Source organism: Pleurodeles waltl, chromosome 1_2, assembly GCF_031143425.1.
Source record: "Pleurodeles waltl isolate 20211129_DDA chromosome 1_2, aPleWal1.hap1.20221129, whole genome shotgun sequence".
In the NCBI taxonomy this organism is placed as follows: domain Eukaryota; kingdom Metazoa; phylum Chordata; class Amphibia; order Caudata; family Salamandridae; genus Pleurodeles; species Pleurodeles waltl.
In genome coordinates, this window is record NC_090437.1 from 992,076,445 (window position 1) to 992,093,371 (window position 16,927).

Genomic DNA, 16,927 nt, shown 5'->3' on the forward strand with positions numbered 1-16,927 from the left:
ATAAAATGAATACGCTTTTAGCAGTCCTAATTCAAACATGCTTCTTTAACTTTTGCAGTACCATTAGACAGCAGGTCTCGCAGAAAAGGCACGGCAACTTTTAAACTGTCAGTTTCCTACTTGTTTTGCTGACCGTTGGTATTGTCTTCCATTCTTCTAACATTGCAGGCTTTGCTACTGTTTTCAACACAGAGAATCTTGACCATTAACTATTTTCAAAAGCTTACTTAGAGCTATTCCTGCATTTTGGGACTCAATGTTTTCAAACCTATTTTGCATGTATATAATGGTTCTATATCTCATAGATGTGGCCATTGACATTACTCATTCTCCTAAGGTAAATCACTGTATCCATTTGAAAAGCATTTATGTCATGTAATTGCTTTCTGCTTGGTAGCAGGGTTTGCTCTCAAGCTTGGACAAGCATTGGTTTCCATGCTTTCATTCCTAGACCTCTCTTTTTGTGCTGCACCGGCTTTCATATAATTGTTCTGGACATTCCGTTGGAGCATCCAGCTGTTCCTCTTGTGGATCAATAGGAGCTGATTCACCCTCTACTCATTCATCATTCACTCTTGGGGCTTTGTAATTGCCCATTATTACATCTGCTTCTTATGGTGCGCTGTTGCTGCTGTCTCATGTGCCACCAATGTACAGCATTTCTCCAACTTTCCAACCATTCTCAATGGTTTTTGGGTGCCCCTGCTCATATTGCTTTTGTGGCATTAAAACCGATGGCCTCTTCCTCTGTGTCTTATCTGATGACGTACTCGTTGGCTGCATTGTGAATTACAAGTTTCAGTAATCTATTGGTGACATCAATATTGACTGCACAATCTACAGCTTCCCAAAATCAGCTAATGATTTTGATGTCTTGCTGCTTGCCAACATCTCTGATAACTGAATCAATGTTTGACACATTGGAATTTGGAGGTTTGAGGCCTATCTATGACACAAATTAGACATTTTAAATGTGAGGGGTGTTCAGCAGCTGCTGCTATTTCCTGTATAACAAAGTTTAGCTTCCATCTTTTGTTTCTATTTGTTTACTTATGTTGTGCACCTTGCTGCAGTTAAATTAGACATAAGGCTACTGCCTTACTTAATCATTTCTCAGTATGTGTTGTGACTTATAATTAGCGTCAGTGTGATTACATATGATTGGTATATCTGCTAGAAAGCTTACTATAATTCCAGAGATGTTATGCATTTTGCCTTATATGTGTCTTAGGAGCCCCACTATGCTGTGCATTAACATAGTTGCTTATTTATGCCTCAGGTCATGCAGGACATAACAATAGTCCATGCATTTATGTTCATTATGATGCAACAATGTATTTTACATATAGCATTCATTTTGACAGTATGCTTCTAACTCATAAGTTCACGTATTTATTTGAACGGTTAATGCTTAGAAAAGGCATTGTTAGAAATGGGGTCTCTAGTTGGCAGTCAGTTTACACCCTGTCCAAATAGGGACCCTCAATCTAGCCAAGTTAAGGGAGTCACACTCCTATAATAACCCCTGCTCATCCCCTTGATAGCTTGGCACAAGCAGTCAGGCTTATCTCAGAGGCAATGCGTTAAGTATTTGTACCCACACACAGTAACACAGTGAAAACACTAAAAATAGACACCACGCCAGTTTAGAAAAATAGCTAAAATGTATCTAAGTAAAACAAGAAGAAAACGACAAAAATCAAACATAGAGAAGTAACAATATGAATTTCAAAAGATTAAATCCCAATAAAGCACCTAGAAACACACTAGTTCCAACTGGTGCCATCATGTCATCGTGAAGGAGTAGTTCCCTCGTGAGGGAGTGCAGTGCCAGTCCTGGAGTCGCACGGACCCTAGATACAGTACCTTAGGAATGAGGCAGTCAAAGATGTGGCATGGAGTCGGGAGGTTTGGCGTCCATGGAGCCAGTGTGGCGTCAGTTCACTACTGCTATGCAGGAGATGAGTCATTGGTACCTTAATGCTGCACAAAGGAGGGGAGGCGCTGGTTCCTTACAGAGGCAGTGGAGGTGAGGTGGAGTTGGTAGCGAGGCGTCAGTTCCTTACAATCTGGCAGGGTCAATGAGTCCAGCAGGTCAAGACACACTGGGGTAACTTCTCGGGGTCATGGTCACACCACAGGGCCACAGGTTCATCAGCAGAGTCTGGGGTCACAGACATTGGTGGCACGGCACTCTGGACTCATGATGTTGCAGGATTTCACAGGTGTTGCTGCAGTGTCAGGCCAGTGGTGTTGTTGCAGTTGTCACACTTCAGGAGGGACCATGGCTTTGGGTGCAGGCAGTGGCGCTGAGTCGGGCAGCGGCGCTGGTTCCAGAGTTGTCTGGAGTCGATGGGCCTGTTTTTTCTTGTTTTATGCCAGATTTCACTCCAAGGGCTCAGGAACTGAGTGGGCAGCTCTTGGCAAGTCAGGGTCCTCAGTAAGAGAACCCAGGGGCTGCAGGTGAAGTTCTTGATTTCCCTGAAACTTCTTAACAGGAGGCAAGCTCAGTCTGAGCCCTTGGAGAAACTTCACAAGCCCTTGGAAAAACATCCTTAGAGGATACACAGCAAAGTCCAGTCTTTGTCCTCTCTAAAGCAGAAGCAGCAACTACAGGTCAACCCTGCAAAGCCTACACAGCTAAGGGGCAGTACTCCTCCTCGCAGCTCTTCTCCTTGGCAGAGTCTCCTCTTGACCCTGAAGTGTTCTAAAGGTCAGAGGTTTTGGGTCCAATACTTAAACTCAGTTCTGCCCTTGAAGTAGGCAAATGCCAAAGGAAAGTCTTTGTAGTGCACAAGACACTGCCTTTCCAGCTCCAGTCCCAGACACACCCTAGGGGGTTGGAGACTTCATTGTGTAAGGACAGGCAGAGCCCTATTCAGGTACAAGTGTCAGCTCCTCCAATCAGTCTAGCCCAGGAAAAGCCATCAGGATATGCAGGGCACACCTCAGCTCCCTTTGGATGACTGTATAGAGTGAATTCACAACCAGCCCAGCTGTCATACTGACCCAGACGTGTATTCCACAGCCAGGCAGATGCCCAGAATGGTTAAGCAAGAAAATGCCCACTTTCTAAAAGTGCCATTTTCAAATACAGAAGCTAAAAACCACCTGTAGGAAAGTACCATCTTGCCTGGCATGTTACCCCCGTTTTTACTTGTATGTCAGTTTGTTTTTGCCTGTCTCACTGGGATCCTGCTAGCCAGGACCCCAGTGCTCATAGTTTGTGGCCTGAATGTGTGTCCCTGTGTAGTGACTAACTGTGTCACTGAGGCTCTGCTAATCAGAACCTCAGTGTTTATGCTCTCTCTGCCTTTACATTTGTCACTATAGGCTTGTGACAATTTTCACCAATTCTAATTGGCACACTGGAGCACCCATATAATTCCCTAGTATATGGTACCTAGGTACCCAGGGTATTGAGGTTCCAGGAGATCCCTATGGGCTGCAGCATTTCTTTTGTCACCCATAGGGAGCTCAGACAAATCTTACACAGGACTGCCACTGCCGCCTGGGTGAAATAAGGTCCACGTTATTTCACAGCCATTTTACACTGAACTTAAGTAACTTATAAGTCACCTATGTGTCTAACCCTCACTTGGTGAAGGTTAGGTGCAAGGTGACTAAGTGTGAGGGCACCCTGGCACTAGCCAAGGTGCCCCCACATAGTTCAGGGCAATTTCCCCAGACTTTGTGAGTGCGGGACACCATTACACACTTGCACTACATATAGGTCGATACCTATATGTAGCTTCACAATGGTAACTCTGAATGTGGCCATGTAACATGTCTAAGATCATGGAATTGTCGCCCCATGCCAAATCTGGTATTGGGGTGCAAATCCCATGCATCCCTGGGGCTCCAGCATGGACCCCAGGTACTGCCAAACCAGCTCTCTGGGGTTTTTACTGCAGCTACCGCTGCTGCCAACCCACAGACAGGCTTCTGCCCTCCTGGGATCTGGGCAGCCCAGTCCCAGGAAGGCAGGACAAAGGATTTCCTCTGAGAGAGGGTGTTACACTCTCTCCCTTTGGAAATAGGTGTTAAGGGCCTGAGAGGAGTAGCCTCTCCAGGCCTCTGGAAATTCTCTGAAGGGCACAGATGGTGCCCTCCTTGCATAAACCAGTCCTCACCGGTTCAGGGAACCCCCAGACCCTGCTCTGGCATGAAACTGGACAAAGGAAAGGAGAGTGACCACTTCCCTGTCCATCACCACCCCAGGGGTGGTGCCCAGAGCTCCTCCAGTGTGTCCCAGACCTCTGCCATCTTGAATCCAGAGGTGTGAGGGCACAATGGAGGCCTCTGAGTGGCCAGTGCCAGCAGGTGACGTCAGAGACACCTCCTGATAGGTGCTTACCTGACTAGGTGGCAAATCCTCCTCTGAGGGCTATTTAGGGTCTCTCCTGTGGGCTTTTCCTCAGATAACGAGGGCAGGAATTCACCAGAGTTCCTCTGCATCTCCCTGTTTGACTTCTGCCAAGGATCGGCCGTTGACTGCTACAGGACGCCTGCAAAACTGCAACAAATTAGCAAGAAAACTACCAGCGACATTGTAGCGCCTAATCCTGCCGGTTTTCTTGACTGTTTCCTGGTGGTGCATGATCCGGGGGCTGTCTACCTTCACCCTGCACTGGAAGCCAAGAAGAAATCTCCTGTGGGTCGACGGAATCTTACCCCTGCTAACGCAGGTACCAAACTTCAGCTTCACCGGTCCTCTGGGTCCCCTCTCATTGTGACAAGCGTGGTCCCTGGAACACAGGTGGTAGATCCAAGTGACCCCGACAGTCCAGTGGTCCATCTGTCCAAATTTGGCCCCCTCTGTCTCCTTTTCCAAGTGGCTACCTCCTGGTCCTTCCTGGGCCGAGGAAGCACCCTTTCCCTTCAACTGCAACCTTTGCAGCTAGCAAGGCTTGTTTGCAATCTTTCTCCAAAGAAACAACTCTGCATCCTCCAGCATCCTGTGGGACATCTTATCTGCAAAGGAAAAGTTCCTGGCACCTTCCGTTGTTGCAGACTCTTCAGCTTCTTCGACCCGGAGGCAGACATTTTGCACCTTTATCCGGGGTTTAGTGTGCTCCTGCCCCGCCTGGACACTTTTGTGACTATTGGACTTGGTCCCCTTCCTTTACAAAACTCCATGTCCAGGAATATGTCTTCAGTGCTTTGCAGTCAGTTGTGGTCTTTGCAGAATCTCCTATCACGACTTTAGTGTGTTTCTGGGGAAGTAGGGTCACTTTACTCCTACTTTTCAGGGTCTTGGGTTTGGGTATCTTGGACACCCTTAGTGTTTTCTTACACTCCCAGCGACCCTCTACACACTACACGAGGCCAGGGGTCCCTAAATGGTTTGCATTCCACTTTCTTGGTATATGGTTTGTGTTGCCCCTAGGCCTATTGCATCCTATTGTATTCTACAGTGTTTGCACTACTTTTCTAACTGTTTACTTACCTGAATTTGGTTTGTGTGTATATTTTGTGTATTTTACTTACCTCCTAAACGAATATATCCTCTGAGATATTTTTGGCACATTGTCACTAAAATAAAGTACCTTTATTTTTAGTAACACTGAGTATTGTGATTCTTGTGATATATTGCTAAATGATATAAGTAGTATAGTAGGAGCTTTGCATGTCTCCTAGTTCAGCCTAAGCTGCTCTGCTATAGCTACCTTTATCAGCCTAAGCTGATAGAGCACTACTAATCTACTAATAAGGGATATCTGGACCCCGCACAAGGTGTAAGTACCATCAGGTACCCACTATAAGCCAGGCCAGCCTCCCACACCACCTTCACTAAAAGATGTGTTTTTAGATTGTGAGTTTAGAGACCCCATGTCTCTATCTACTCCCAATGGGAAATTATGCTTAAGATACATTTCAAGGCAGTTACCATGTTAATATATGGGGGAGATAGGCCTTGCAATAGTAAAAACTAAATTGGGCAGTATTTCACTGTCAGGACATATAAAACACCAGCACATGTCCTACCTTTTACATACACTGCACCCTGCCCATGAGGCTACCTGGCGCCTACCTTAGGAGTGCTTATATGTACAAAAATGGAAGGTTCCAGCCTGGCAAGTGGGTGCACATTCCAGGTCGGCATAACATTTTAAAACTGCACTAACAGACACTGCATGGGGAAGTCTGCCACAGCTCTACAGGGCTACTCATGTGGGTGGCACAATCATTACTGCAGGCCCACTTGTAGCATTTGATTTTGAGGCCCTGGGCACACCTGGGGCATGATACTAGGTACTTACTAGTAAATCAAATATGCCACTCATGGATAACCAATCATGGTCCCAATTTCCACAGGGAGCATTTGCACTTTAGCACTGATCAGCAATGGTGAAGTGTCCATAGTACTAAAGCCAGCAAAAATGAAAATCTAGCAGACTGTCAAAAATATAGAAAGTAGAGGCAAAAAGACAGGGGAAACCATGCCCAGGATTTCAGGTCTAACATGTGCCCCCCCCCCCAGCTGAGAGTAGGCAGAACTATCCAACATCATGGGAGTTCTCATCATTAAGGCAGAAGAATATAGACAGACCATCAGCTTTGTCTTGTTCTGTATCAGGGTGGTGTTCCACCATCAAATCCATTCTCTGTAGGGAGATGCACCATATCAATAGTATAGGGTTTTTCACCCCTCATCTGCATCAATCATCTGTGGGGCCTGTGGTCTGTCTGAACCCCGAAGTGAGTCCCAAACATGGATGGTCTTTGCTTCTTCTGTGTCCAGACCACAGCAAAAGCTTCTCTATCAATTGTGCTGCACCTCTGTTCCCTGTGAAGTAATATCCTACTAATGAAGGCTACTGGCTGGTCCATGCCCTCTTTGTTTAGCTATGCTAAAACTGCCCCCACACTATGCTCTGAAGCAGTGGTCTGTACAACTAATTCCTTGGAGACGTTGGGTGTCTTCTGCATGGTAGCCATGCCCATGGCTGCCTTCAGGGCTTCAAAAGTGGTTTGACAAGCCCCATTCCAAATCACTTTTTTGGGCTGCTTCTTGGAAGTCATCTGTCAAGGGGACAACAATGGTGCCATAACCCTTGACAAAGTTCCTGTAATAACTGGTGGGTCCTAAAAAGGCTCTCACCGCTGTCTGGGTCTTGGGAGAGGGTCCCAAGCCAGAATGGTGTCTATCTAGGGTTGTAGGGGCACCTCCTGGCTGCTCCCCACCTGGTGGCCCAAGTATATCACGGACCCCTGCCCTGTCTGGATCTTACTGGCCTTAATAGTGAGGCTTGCCTTATGAAGGGTCTTCAACACTTCCCAGGGGTGATGCAAGTGCTCCTCCCAGCTAGAGCTGAACACTGCAATGCCATCCTGGTAGGTGACACTGAAATCCTCCAGCCCAGCCAAGACCTGATTGACCAACCTCTGAAAGGTGTCAGGGGAGTTTTTCAACCCAAAGGGCATGACCCGGAACTGGTAGTGGCCCTCTGGTATTGAAAATGCTGACCTCTCTTTAGGTCCCTTTGGTCAAGGTAATCCGCCAGTACCCAGACATTAAGTCAAACGTAAGGAGGAACTTGGCAGCTCCTGCTGATCTATGAGCCCATCAGCTGTGGCAGTATGACCCATACTTTCTGGCCAGGCTGAAACCCAACCAGAGTGACATTCTGGTAATACCATTGCTTCATATCTTTCTGGCTTGCTTCCAGGTTTGCCTGAGTGAGTTTTCTGAAGCGCACCATCTGTTTTCTGAAGGCCAGCATGGAGCTTTTCCCATCCTTCTTTCCCCAGGCTAAAGGTTCCTCTTACAGGGTGCCCGTATAACAGCTCAAAGGGCCCAAGTCACTTCTGCTGTACCTCCCTGTATGCAAAGAGAAGGCATGGCAAGAGGATGTCCCACTTACAACTCGTGGAGTCTGACAGACCCATAACCATGCCTTTCAGGGGACGGTTGAACCTTTCAACCAGCCCATTTCCTTGGGGTGGTAAGTAGTGACTTGTAGGTCACCCCAGACTCCTTCCACAGAGACTTCATATATGTGGATATGAAGTTGGTACCCCGGGCGGATACTATCTCCTAGGGGACCCTCATGCGGAAAAAGATCCCCATCATGCCTGACCCACCACAGGCACCATCACTGAACTCAGAGGGATAGCCTGTAGTTATGGGGTGGCATGGTCCACCAAGACCAGTATGTATCTGTTGCCTGTGGCTGTCTTATGGTCCAGAGGCCCCACAGTGTAGATCCCCACCCGCTCAAAACGGGGAATAATTGGACGGCAGGGAATAACTGAAGAGGAGCCTTGCATCTCCCCCCACTCTTGCCACTTGCCTGGCTAGTCTGGCAAAACCTACTATGCACATCAGAGTGCCTTCAGGTTTGGGGCCAGTAAAAGTGGGTGACAATCCTCTCAAATGTTTTGTCCTGCCCCAAATGTCCTGCCAAAGGCACATCATGAGCCAGACCCAGTAGGAAGGTTCTGCAGTGCTCGGGTCCCACAAGCACTCAGGCTACCCCAGGCTCAGCAACCTTTGACTCACTATAAAGGAGACCATTTTCCCAGTAGATCCAATGTGATCCACACTCCTTGTTAGCCTCCTGGCCTGCACCCTGCTGCTGCAGACCTTCAAGAGAAGGGCATGTCTTCTTTGCTGGCAGAACTCCTCCCTGGTGGGACCCCCTATTAACTGCCAATGAGTCAGCTCAGGCACATCCCCCAGTTCAGCCACCTGTTTCCCTGTAGGTTCTGGGGCACCCCCATCAGATTCATCCTCCTCCCGGATCCTGGGAACTTCTGGTATGAGTTTCGCAAGCCCCCTGCTTGTCATCTTCCTGGCAGCCACCTGGGCCACTAATTCAGGCTCCAGGTCCTCCTGATCATCCTTACTGGCTGTCATAGACTGAGTGGTCATACAATGCTACTCAGGCAGACCCACCATCTCTATGTGTGGCCTGTGTTCTACCTCACGCCAAAGGAAATCCTGTAGGTTGTTGCCTAGCAGACAATCAACCGGCATGGTTGGACTCACAGCTACCCTCAAGGAACCTGAGACCCCCCCTCCCCATTCAAAGGGAACCTCTGCCACCTTGTACTGGTGCTCAGAGTTGTCCACAGCAACTTTTTGGTGAAACACATTGGGGACCACAAGGTCTTTAGACTCGATGTGACAACTGACAGTAGTCACACTGGCTCCTGCGTCTCACAGAGCCTCAAACGCATTGCCTCTGGGATAAGCCTGACTGCTCGTGCCAAGCTACCAAGGGGGTGAGCAGGAGTTATCTTAAGTGGGTGACTCCCTACCCTGACTAGAGTGAGGGTCCCTACTTGGACAGGGTGCAAACCACTGCCAACTAGAGACCCCATTTCTATCAGACATAGTGGCTTTAACTATATGTATGTATTTATTGGTAGTATTTATAGTGTGGACCTAGCCTCTAGGGCAAAGTAGCTCTTTTCATACATCTAAGAGAAGAGTACATATAAATTACATTGATGAGAGGGATGGAAAAGAGAAAATTAGCATAATGTTTGGTAGGTACATTTTTAAGGCCTGGGTGTTTAGTTCCTTATGGAAAAACAGGAGGCTCTGGTTCAGTGTAATATGATTAGCCTCGGAGCTAGGCAGGAAAAAGCCTGTTTCAATGTTTTTACTCTTTAAAATATTGGAATTTTTCAAAAAATGGCTTTTTTACTAGTGTTCCTCTGGTGAGTTGAAGTTTGTCATTCAGATATGAAGGTCAGCAAATATATACTTAAACAGTCTTGAAGACACTTCGAGGGGGGTCCAAGGGAAGTGCCTTAGAATGGGTCTGATGTGGTCTGATTTTCTAGTGCTAAACAAATGGATTGAAGCACATTCTCGTGCTACTTCCCCCAGCTAACAACATTAGGGTTGAAGTAGTATTTTCCTCAAAATTAACAATTTGAATAGTATAAATTAATTATTCGCAGCCCTCCCTAGCGATAGGGCTGAACATAAATATATTCCAACACAACGACAGAGATCAGTGCAGTTTACGCAGAGCTGCATCAAGGCCATCATATCATAACAAACCTTCCATAGAGACATAATTCATTATTGTCTCGGAGAAAGGAGGGCTGTAGACTGGAATATAAATGAACTTCAGGATATGCATGGTGACAATATATAAATAATGAATTTGCATAGAATGTTCTGGCTTGGATGCTAAAGATTAGCAATGTAGTAATCCTGAAAAAGGCATCATATGATATATTGTTTATTTCTTGACTATTGAAATTATGTGTCTTTGCATTTACTACAGTTTTAGCGATCTCTGTAATAATACTCTCCCTTTATATTTCAACTAAAATTAGCGTAAAAGTCTTAAAAATAACAGTGTTGATTTCATGTGTGTTCACTTAGAGTGAAAATTTGTCAGAACTTACAACTATAAATTATAATGTGTTATTACAAGTTACAAGGGTATATATCTTAACGGCCTTGGAAGGAGAAATGGTTGAGCCAGACTAGGTGGTATTGAACCATATCACTTGCAGGATAAATATAGACCCCACTAGCAAACGCTTAGGCAGCTGGTACGAGCGTCCCAATAACAAGGTGTAGTTATAACACCAACAGTATTACTAATACTGCGCAAGATTAAACCACCTGTAACAGGTGATTCAGAGTTTTAAATCTGGAGTGGGAAATAATATGGGAAAAGAGGAGTTGCATCACTGTTTTTTACAACCTTCTCTTAAATTCCAACCTGTTTCAATGGGGGTTTGGAGGGAGTCAGGCTTGCCTGGTCCCCCCCCGGGCTGATCGGGCTGGTGGAACGGGCTGCAGAGGGATTGGGTATTTTGAATGGTTGTGAGCCAGGAAGGGGTGGTGTCTTTGGGGTGGGTATATAAGGGGAGGGCTGGGTGTGGGCAGCCTCTTTGGCCGTGGTTCACACCCAGGAGGCGGTACTCGTTCGTTTTGGGCGTTTTTAGGCCAGAGAATTTGTGTTTTGTGGAGAGCGAGCGTTTGTTGATATTTGGTTGCTATGGAAGCGAATAAAGTAGTTCAGGCTTTGAAAGTTTTACAGGAAGCGGGGAGGGATGATTTAATTAAGGAGGGTGTTTGGGAACAGGCGTGGGTGGGGCTGAAGAGACCGAAGAGGTCTTCAGCTGAAAGGGTTTCTGCTGCAGTTTTGGCTTGCAAATCTCCTGATGCAAGTCCAAAGAAATTTAAGAAATTTAAAGCCAAGAGTATTGCAGGAAGGAAGGTCTCCGCTTCACCTGAGCACGAGTGTGCTGAGGTGGAGGAGTGTCATATGGTGGGCTTACCGGCAATGTCGTTGGTGTGCGAAAGCGGTGCGCGCTTTCCCCGTAGGTCTGGGGCATCTCTTAGGCGGCCGGTAGAGGGGCCGTCGTGGTAAAGGCCGGGCAGGTGGAGGGATGGCCGTTAGTGCGCGGCGCTAGAGTGTGTGCAAAGTTGCAGGCGAGGTTGCCGCAGGCTGCGGTGAGCGGCTGTGGGCAGTTGAGAGCGTTTGACGTGTGTGGGCGTTGTAAAACGCGCGCGTGCGCACAAGAGGGGCATGCAGCAAGCCCCAGTCGCTTTAGAAAGCGGTGGGGAATGCTGCATGCCTAGATTAGAGGGAATGACCGTTAGAAGGGGCAGCCAATATGGCCGCGCCCTTGGAGAAAAGTGTTCCAGGCTTTGTAGGTGACAATAGGTCACAGTTGGAGTACGGGCAGCGGGATATTGTAGGGCAGGAGGTTAGGGATATAATTATACTGGAGTCGGAGGAGGAAGGGGAGCTGGTGGAGGTGCCTGGTGAGGTGGGAGGGGGCAGTAATAAGTATGTAGGAGCAGGGTCAGTGGTGCGAAGTGGTAGGTTGGTGCAGCAGATTCCGAGGGAAGTTAGCCCTATGGTGCATCGTGTACAAGAGTGGGAAGTGGCCAACCAATCAGTTTTTAGGGCTGGGGAGGGGCGTGTTTAGGGATGAGCAAGGCGCGGTGTTGAAGGGCACTATTTGTGGTGTGTCCAGTGAGGATGGTAGTGCAGGATCAGCGCAGGTGAGACTAGATTTTTGGCATCAGGAGCCGAGGGCGTACCGTCCTGGGTGTGAAGCTGCTCATGTTTCTGGCGGACATGGGGTGACATTGGTGCATCAGCGGTTTGGGCGGCCGGCTGGTGGTCAAGTACCGATGGGGGTCAGGGCACCCCCAGGACACCGCCCAGAAGAAAGGGTGCAATCCGGAGCGGTTCGCCTGACAGCGAGGGATTTAGCGGCTTGGGATGGAGGATCCTTGGACCCGATTCTCAGTGTGCATGAGTCGTTTTTGGATAGCCGGAGCGCTATGTCAGGTTTCAACGATGAAGAGGAGTTGGATTATGAAGAAGAGACCCCGAGGTCTGGTGATCAGGCGGTTGCAGTCCCTCAGGTGACAACGAGTGGGCAGGCGGTCCAGGGCGATCGTCTGTCTGGGCGTCGAGATGTTGCTGCTAATTTATGTAGAGGTGAGGTGTTCAGAAAATACGATGGGGGGTTGGTAATTGGTGGTGATAGCAGGACGGTGGTGTGACCATTAAAGAATGTGGATGTGGCCATTTAGGCGGGCGAGGGGCTGAAGGAGAGTAAGTTGGAGCGTTCTGCGGGTATGGTTCAGGAGGTTGCAGGTATGTCTGGGGTAGATCAGGTGAGTACGGGGCAGGACGGTGCAAGTAGTCAGGGGGGTGGTAAGGGAAAGAAATTGCCGTACATGGGAGTGTCGATGCCTTTGGGGGCGCATCTCACTCAAAGTTTAAACGAGAAAATATGGAAGGGAGAGTTTGTGGATGTTTTTAAGCTACTCCATATAGAAGTTCAGGCAAAGGAGGGATCTAAGGAGGAGGAGTGGGAGTTAGCTCGCAGACCGAAGGTGCCTACGACGATTCAGCACTGGACTTCCGCATTTTTGATTAATGCAAGTGTTTTGTGCAAGCGTTTTTCGGACTGCTGTGTGGCACTTTTAAGTATATGGACGTGGTAAGAAGGGCTCAGATGGATTACGGGGGGTTCGGTTGGTTCCGTTATGATGAAGAATTTCGAGCACAGAAAGCTGTTTATCCGGAGAAAGTTTGGGGGGAGATTAATAAAGAATTATGGATGCAGTGGTTAAGAACTGCTAGAAACGCCCCTTCAATGCACACGGCTAGTGGTTTACCTGTTCAGTATAAGCCCTTTCAGGGGCGTCCCACCCATTTTGGGGTGGGATTCAGACAAAGAGGTCAGTTCCCGCATAATGGGGCCTGCTGGTCATTCAACAGTGGCCTGTGCACTAGGCAACACTGCAAGTTTCGGCATGACTGTTCCAACTGCGGGGCAGGCATCCTGTTTACCAATGTTTTGGGGGATTAAATTGGGCTGGGCAAGGAGTGCAGGGCAGCGGTGCAGACAGGGGAAGAATGCAAGGACAGCAGTTGGCAGGTAAGGGGCCCTACTCTTATTAAACTTGAAGTGGTAAAGTATTGGTTGCAATTTTATCTGCGGTTGGAGGACGCAAAGGTGTTGAGTCGGGGTTTTCGAGAAGGTTTTTAGTTGTGTTATCAAGGTCCGAGAGTGAGAAGATGGGCTAATAACTTGAGGTCAGCAAGGCAGTTCCCGTAGGTTGTCAAGGCTAAGCTCCAGAAGGAAGTGGAGCTGGGTAGGATTGTGGGCCATTAGCGAATTTGACGATTTCCCCTCTTGGGGTGGTGCCAAAAAAGCAGGCAGGTGAGTTTCGCCTTATCCATCATCTGTCTTGGCCGGCGGGTGCGTCTGTAAATGATTTCATTGCCTCTGAGGATTCGGTGGTTCATTATGCATCAGTGGATTATGCGATTTCTTTAGTGCGGAGATGTGGACGAGGTGCCGAAATGGCCAAATCAGATATTCAGTCGGCTTTTCGGCTTTTGCCAGTGCACTCTGAGGATTTTTCTTTGTTGGGTATGCAATTTGAGGATGCCATTTATGTTGACAGGATGTTGCCAATGGGTTGTTCTGTTTCTTGTTCTCTCTTTGAGATGTTTAGCACCTTTTTGCAATGGTTTTTACAACATCGGTGTGGAGCAAAGCCTGTTACTCATTACCTGGATGATTTTCTATTCATGGGAAGGCCCCAGTCGGGCGAGTGTGGTAGAGTGTTGGAGATTTTTGAAAGGTCCATGGCAGAGTTTGGTGTTCCATTGGCTTGGGAAAAAACCAAAGGGCCGTCTACTTGCTTGAGTTTTTTGGGAATCGAGTTTGATTCAGATAAAATGGAAGTTTGTTTGCCACGAGACAAAGTACTGCAATTGGTTTCCTTGTTGGAAGAAGCGGTTAAGAAGCCAAAATTGGAGTTGCGGCAGGCGCAGAGCATTCTGGGTCATTTGAATTTTGCTTGTAAGGTTATTCGCGTGGGCAGAGCTTTCTGTAGGCGATTAGGCTTTGCAATGAGGGGTGCAGTATTGCTGCACCATCATATTCGGCTTCGTGCAAGTGTCAAGGAAGATTTGAGGATGTGGATCTTTTTTTGGAGCAGTTTAATGGGGTCAGCATGTTGGTGGATGAATTTGACTGGCCTTGGCAGATTCCAATTTTTTCAGATGCAGCTGGAGCACATAGCTTTGGTCTTTTTTGGGACGGCCTCTGGGCTGCGGAGAGTTGGCCTTTGAGCTGGAGGAAGGCAAAACATAGCATTGCATTTTTGGAATTCTTTCCATTGGTGGTTGCTTTGGCGGTTTGGGGTTCAAATTTTGCAAATTGGAATGTGATTTTTAATGTAAATAATCAGTCAGTTGTCAATTTAGTGAATTCACAAAGGGCGAAGGATGAGAAGGTGCTGAGGCTTCTGAGGGTCTTTTTGTTAAAATGTTTGCAATGGAATGTGATGTTCAAGGCAAAATATGTTCCTGGTGTGAATAACGATATTGCTGACGCGCTGTCTCGTTTCCAGTGGCAGAGATTCCGTGGGCTTGCACCAGGAGCAGATGTACAGAAGACGGCGGTTCCCAGGGAATTATGGGAATTAGGAGAGTAAGGATGTTGCAGCTGGTTCGACAATCAGTAGCTCCGTCTACTCAGAAGAGTTACAAGCTGGCCTGGTTGGAGTTTTTAAGGTCAGGTGCTGTAAAGCAGGAAGGGGTGTGGAAGCTTGTGAGTGGCGGCGGGAGGATGCAGTTCAATTTGTTATGCAGCAAATACAACTGGGATTATAGGCGGTGACTATATCAGGTAAGCTGCCAGGGATATCTTTTTACGGTAAGTATTTCTGGGGATATGACCCGGTGGAGGGTGAGCTTTGCAGACGTTTGATTGCGGGTTGGGCTAGGGAGGGTGGGGCGAGAAGGGATCGTCGGCGGCCTATTACGTCAAGCCTATTACAGGATCTTTTGGGTGTATTGGGTAACATTTGTTTTTCGCCTTGGGAGTTTAAATTGTTGCCACTATGTATGTCTTGGCTTTTTCATGGAGCTTTTAGGGTTTCAGAACTTTTGGGTGTTAAAGGACAAGAGGGAATTTTGCGGTCAGATGTGCAGGTAAGGAATGGGGCTGTAGTGGTTTGGTTGAGAGCATCAAAAACGGATGAGTTGGGGCGGGTCACGAAGTATTTTTGAGGGGCACTGGGTCTTCCATCTGCCCGGTTGGGTTGTGGTGGTCCTTCGTGGGATTGTTACCAGAGTCATCAAGGTTTGTATTCATGCATGAGGGTGGTTCATTATTGATGGCCCATCAATTGCTTGTGGTTTTGAGGCGGTCTTTGGGCTTGTTGGGTGTGGATTATCATTGTTATGGGACACATTCGTTTAGAATTGGAGCTGCCACGGAGGCAAAGGGTTTAGGTAAATCTGATTCTTCAATAATGGGATTGGGGAGGTGGAAATCTCAATGCTTTAAGCGCTATGTCCGCCAATTTCAATAATGCCTTTGACATAGATTGCGGAGTTTGTATAGGTGGGGGGGGGGGATTTTGTTTTTATGTACAGGTTGCTCAGGATTTTTTTTATTTCTTTTCAGTCTTTTCTTTCTTTGCTGTTTTTCCTTCTTTTCTGTTGTTGTGTGGTATGTTGTGTAATGAGTGAGTAAATATTTTATGCCTTTTTCGTTGTTCGCTTGTAGTTTGCGTCGGTGGCCCTGATGGATGCTGTAACGTTTGGATTGTTGGGCACTCCTTTGTGCGGTGGGCGGAAAAGCAAGCAGCATCCAGGCATTTCAGGAAGCAGTTGGGTTTAGATGGAGCGAGAATTAAAATTAGTTGGGTCTGTAAGAGTGGTATGAGGTGGGCTGAGCTTTTGTCAGTTTTGTCCAGAAGGATGGAGAGGGGAATTTGTCCGGATCTTTTAGTTATTCATCTTGGTGAGAACGATCTGGTTTCATTATCGGGTATAGGTCTTTTAAAGGCAATGAAGATGGATTTGTTGAGGATTAAGGAGCGTTGGGCTGGCACGCATATTGTGTGGACAGTTTTGGTCCCTCGTAGGGTTTGAAGAGGGGCGTATTCTATCTCAGGTATAGAAAGGCAGAGGAGGAAGGTAAACAGGGAAATGAACATTTTTTGTCAAGAAAAAGGGTTTTCATTTTTGCGACATGAGAATTTGGTTATATCGGAGGTTGGTTTGTTTCAACAGGATGGAGTGCATTTGACCTTCATGGGGAATGAGCTGTATTTATTGGAGTTGAGAATGCTCATTGCTGATTTGTTGGGGGAGAGGTTGTGGGATCGTTAGATTTGGAAGAGGGTGTGGGGGCAGGAAAACACCAGACGGGTTTTCCTGTGTGGCGGGGGATTTGCACGTAAAGCCTTTGGGGGGGGAGGGGCGGGATGATGCGGAAAGATTGAGGTCAGGGAGGTTGTAGCAAGGGTCACAAGGGATGAAAGGCAAGGGAAACTACAGAAGGGGGGCAGCAAGACAGATGGGGAAGGGTTTGATTAAGGGTTTTTGGGGAGGGGCAATTTTAGAGGGTGGGGGAGGGGTTAGGAGGAAACTTTGTTTAGTGAGGTTATAGTTTT